We start from the raw sequence: 5832 nt of genomic DNA, 5'->3' as shown, positions 1-5832 counted from the left end.
GGGCAAAGGAGTTTTTTTTTGTAGACCGGGTTAGTCAGACGCGGACCGTAACTGCTATCTTGTCTTCAGTTTGCGGGAAAGTGTGCGTTCGGACCGCCAAGTGGACCGATACATGCCCGCATTCGTTAGCACATGTCCGGACCGTACTATCCCCGTTCGTTGGCACATGTCCGGACCGTACCATCATCGTAGATGCCCTAAAGTTTCTTCCTCGCCTCGGTGGATGCCGCAATCGTCTTTGGCTCAGCCTCGGCGTGCCGCTCCTCACGTTGTCCCACCACCAGCCCCGAGCAATGCAGAAACTTACTAACACAAACTAAAATCTCAGGCACCTGAGATTTAGCAAAACCACTCTGAGATACATTTTCAAGGCAGTTGAATGCAACTCATTAGCACATGGCTTTCAAATGACATGAAAAGATTTCAATCTTACGCAGAGATGTATGATTCTTTCTTCAAATGAAAGAGATGTATCATTGCATTCTTCATTTTTGCTCTAGTGCCAGACATCATGTAACCCAGTTGGTACACGTCAAACATTCAGCCTAACATGATAACGTTGTGTTGATGAATTTGGTAGACTGACTGCACGTCCGAAAGACATGGATTGATGAACCAACATAAAGTACAAGTGTTTACAAAGACTAAACTCTCACTAATGCCAATGCAGAAGCCGGTAGATCAAACGGTGGAGTAACATGACCTTGATGACAGAGTCGGCGGTTCAAATTTATCTCCACCTAGGGCCTCCCAACCTGATAACCTCCTCGGCACATGAATCATGGTGAAGCCACCTGGCATCACTGTCATCCTTCTTCTCAGTTACGTCGCCGTACAGGTCTTTCAGCTTAGCTAGGTTGCTCGAGGCAGCAGCAGCCTTCTCTTTGCTTGTATCCCCAAAAGGACTAGATCGATGCTCATTCTTGCTCCGACTCCGGCTCCTGCTCCTGCTACGACTCCGGCTTCTGCTCCTATGACATGAGCTGGAGCGTCTGTCTACTATTGTCACGCTCGCTTCCGTAATCCCTTCTTTCTTCTGAATGCCTGGACCTGTAATAGTCACAATCCCTGCTGTCACGGTCATAATCACGCTCTCTGTCATGGCTTGAACGATCACGCTCTCGGTGACGGCTTGAATGGCCAGTATCTCGGTCATGGCTTGAACGGCCAGTATCTCGGTCACGGCTTGAACGGTCAGTATCTCGGTCACGGCTTGAACGGTTACCTTCTCGGTCGTGACTTGAACGGTCATTGTAAGGCCCCTCCCGACTTACACTGCGACGAAATGGTGAAGATGATCTCCGATGATCATCTTGGGTGACTGTTCGCCGCACTGGGGAAGAATCCCGTGTGGAAGCACGGTGTGGCGCACGCTGTCCAAAAGAAACCGACAGAGAAGCTTTAACAGAAGGGGGGCGACGGGCAGTGTCCTCTGATCCGTGGCGACTGTCTCCAGTCACCCCAGAAAGCTTGGTAGGCAGCTTCATCTTCTCAAGATTGGTTGTTACTTGACGAACTACTGGAACAGGAACTCTTGGAAGGATACTATCAAAGTAGTACTGCCAAGGAAAACAGAGCAACATGCTGGTCAATATAAACTTGCTAACATAAAGTCAAATTAGGTGACACAATTCAATCCAATCTTGTGATATGGCCATTGAGAATCACAAATAAACCTTTAACCAACTATCTATGAATTTGACACAGCTTCTTGGAAAAGAGAAGAGCATATACTATGAACAAGCTATGTTGTTGAACCATGACTTGCCTGCCTAAGAAATTTGTCCAGCTAGTTGGCATAGTTTCTGAACATATATACAATAAACACAAGATTAAAAACTGTTAACAGCATCAGAAAATAGAAGGTGAGAAGTAGCATGGAGAAATAAACTCATGTAGTATAGTAATCTAGTTCACATGAGAATTAAAAGGATTGGCTACAGGAAGGTGAGACAATAGAGAAAGGAACAAACATTCTTCAGTTATAACGACAGAAACAGGAAAAAAATGTCAAACAAGTGCAATTATTTTTATTCTGAAAGCAAGAACTTGAGATGCAGACCTGTCCAAGTATAAGATCACGCACATATACACCCATGGTTGTCATGCGACCATTAGATCCGGGGGAGAATTCCTGCATCAAGCCAAAAATAATAATTATATGGCTAACTAGCTAATTAGTTAATATGATGAAATCAAATGGACTTGATATATTTCCTTATTAATTATAAACTTCTATTCCTTGGTTTGTACACCATGACTTCTGCAATTAGCACATCTTTCTTGAACAAGCTAGTTGCAGGCCATATAGCTCCTCTAATGGAAGCTCAATATGGTTATGGTCTTATGGACTTATGAAAGTACATATAACAGCAAAAAACATAAAAGTACAAGAAATATACAAATGAAAACTCAAAAACAGCAATACCTCATCATCCTTCAAGTAGGGCTCATACCATGTCCATAGGATCTTTGGATCTGCAACATATCGAAGATACAAAAATCCTATCTGCAAAAAACAAACACCAATTGGTTATTTAGTAGAAGCCAGCTGATTATCTAACATGATAAATGAAGACAAACAAAAAATGCTCACAAATCCAATGCACAGACTGGTACACTACTGCTTGCAAACTTTGTTCATCCACGTGTCCTAGGACCAAAATCAAGACACAAGGCCATGCAAGAAAGCAAGTCATATGACTGTTAGTGGTTATAACCAAAATGTAATAAGTGAACATAAAAAAAATGGAAGTGTTGATTGCTTAGGATAGGTTGATAACACCAGTTTGTCACTGCAAACATACTAACACTTTGTTTTCGTACAACTTTGACATACAACCTAGTGCATGCATTAATCACAAACAAATGTAACGAGTAGACACAACAGCCATGATGCGTGTATTTGTCAAAAGTAACTTATGTCAAAGAAACTTACAGCTCTAATGTATGGCGAGTCAGGATGCTTCAACAAACCATGCATCTGTTTCACAGTAAGCTTCATTGTGAAGAACTTGTAGAGGAGACAAAATGCAGTGGAAGGACCCCTACAATTGCCAGTCATCCAAGGCTCCACATGATCAACTTGGTTGTAGATCTCGTCAATGACCTCATGATAGGTCTTCATCCTGTAGAGCTCCTTGAAGTAATCAGAAGAAAGAATATTCATACAGAGAACCTTCTCCATCAGCATATCAATGGGCTTCCCTGAAGTCTGTATCTCCATATTTCAGCGAACACAAACCTGGACCAAAAACAGAGGGATCCTCTCAGCTTAAAGCCTCAAAGCTTATGTCACACACAAGTAGAAAAGTATAATATAATGAACCTTTTCCCAAAATACGAAGAAAACTGGATTTAGTTCTGATAGAAATATTACGCAAATATTTACAGATGTATTGCCACCTGAGAAAAATGTAGATCAGTCTTTACCTCAAATGGCTGAAAATTCATGTGTCCCTTACTACCCATGAAATGCCCAATTAAGCTCGGCAAATTCTACTATGTTACCATCAGTGCGTCTGACAAGTGACAAGTAATGGCACGCAAGCAAACCCCGAGAGTGGCTGATAGTTTTACCATGTACTCAATTAAGAGAGTCCCAACTGTGATGTCCAGACAACCTGCACTGAGCCTTTTCCACTATCTAGCCTAAGGATTCCCCCCCAATAACCCCAATAACTTAATCCCTCCAAATCGCTGATGCGGATAAATGCAACCCACCATACACTTGTATTTCTATGGGGCCAAGTAGAACTAGACTAGAACTATTTTACACAAAGAATTTTCCGTCGCCTTTAATCACAAGATTCATCGGAAACCCTATCGTTAACGTACACGATTTCGCCAGAGTACATTCTCATCTATTCCGCACCTAATATAATAGCAAAAAAGGTCTCAAACTAGTAATTGCCTCTACTTAACTAATAACTGGCGAGATGAATCTATGTACGCAGAGACAGAAGAGATACTCACACGCAGGATGGCGAACCCTAGGACCTCCTCGGCTTCGAGCGCGGGCGGCTCGCGGAGACCCCAAAGCAGACGGGATGACGACGCTAGGTAGAGGATGAACTCGTATCGGCTTCGACGGCGGCGGCGGCGGCGGGTGAGATGGTTGGGATTCGTCGGTAGCTGGGAGGTAGCTGGAGATGGGTGAGGGAGGGGAGGGGAGGGGAGGCTGTGGATTTGTGGAGGTGTGGGAGAGTCGCGTACGACTCGGAATCCAGTCATCTATTGGGCTTTTCCAAGCAGCTGATGCCCTTTATTGGGCTCTCCGCGAGGTTTTGCCCGTTACAGGACCAGACTACATGTTGGGCTCTTTTCCTCTTCTTCTTTTCAAAAAAATTGATGGATGAGAGATTTTATTGTTGTTCTACTTGGTTTCAATTTTTTTTTATTATTTTTTTTACTCAATAAAATCTCCAGTACAACATATGTATATACAGAAAATAAAGTCACAAGTACATATGTTCTTCTTGGTCTCGCATCCATATGTTGTACTGGAGTATTATTTTTTCACTCAAAAAAACTTTTATTTTTTGTAGAAAAAAACAAAGTCACAAGAACAACTGTACAAGGCACAGGCAGAGTCGTATAGGCAAACTAGTCGGTTTCCTCGCACCGCTAACGCTTCATGCACTTTGGCGGTGTTTATTTTAGCTTTACTGGAGAACAAATTCATCTTTGAAAAAACTAAATTTGAACCAAACTGCTATTTCAAATCAGCTACAATCTGATTCAGGCTAGTTTTCGGTGTATTGGGCAAAGCACTTCCCGACGAATCAGCTTCTTTCACCTACAAAGGTCATGATTTATTTATTTATTTTTTGCTTTTTAAGTTTTACTCCATTCTTGATATGTTATGTAGTAGCTGAACAAGGCCCCTTCTTTTTTCAGAGGAAATGAGTTTTATTCCAAGATTATAGAGTTACAGTTGAGAGGCAAGAATTCTTCGATACATGGGACCCCTCTATGCAGCCAAATAGTGGTGCTAACAATCTGATATTTTATTCTGACCACGATGAAACTTTTGTGGATTTTTTTTCGAAAAGAGGGTTTGCCCCGGCCTCTACATCAGAACGATGCATACGGACATATTGTTGATAACCAAAAAGATCCAACATAAGTCTCGAGTTCTCAAACAAAAATAAAAAATGCTCACTAAGAGCCTGAAAGCAAGAACAGGATAGCCACAGCCGGCCAGGCAAAATAAAGAGATGGGAAACTAAACCCCTGTCCTATATTCCTATTACATGACCGCCACCGAAACCGGTTGAATATATTCCGTGCTACCATCTCCCATAGGATAGATCCAGTAACCAAATGCACCATGGCCTCCATCGGAGTGACTAGCGACCACATACGGATGAGTGTAGTGGCCCTGAAAATCACCTGCAAGAAATGAATATTTGTTGTTCTGTTAAAAATCAAGTCGTTTCTGCAGTTCCAAACTGCCATAATAAAGCACAAACTCCTACACGGTTGTGTCTCATGGTTTTTGCATCAATCCCATCTAACCACGTCCCAAATAACGTGTTGATGGAAGTCGGAGGAGTAATATTAAAAGCTATGTGGACCGACCTCCACAAAATTTTTGCCTATGGGCAGTCAAGAAAGAGGTGTTTGATTGATTCATCACTATCACAAAAACTGCATCGTTTAGATCCAGTCCAGTTGCACTTCACCAAATTGTCCTTAGTTAGAATAACTTGTTTGTGGACAAACCACATGAACACTTTGATTTTTAAAGGCACTTTGACTTTCCAAACATGTTTCGAACTATGAAGAACGGTAGTATTGACAATATCCACATACATGGATTTAACCGAA

The 5832-nt window shown here is 42.1% G+C and overlaps 1 pseudogene; it reads right to left on the bottom strand.

Moving 5' to 3' along the window:
- Positions 1–442: 442 nt before the first annotated feature.
- LOC123114863 (pre-mRNA splicing factor SR-like 1) lies at positions 443–4222 on the bottom strand (annotated as a pseudogene).
- Positions 4223–5832: the final 1610 nt, after the last annotated feature.

The sequence above is a fragment of the Triticum aestivum genome, chromosome 1B (genome assembly GCF_018294505.1).
Source record: "Triticum aestivum cultivar Chinese Spring chromosome 1B, IWGSC CS RefSeq v2.1, whole genome shotgun sequence".
Lineage (NCBI taxonomy): Eukaryota > Viridiplantae > Streptophyta > Magnoliopsida > Poales > Poaceae > Triticum > Triticum aestivum.
Note: the sequence above shows the minus strand (reverse complement) of the source record. Positions and strands in the feature narration are given on the sequence as shown.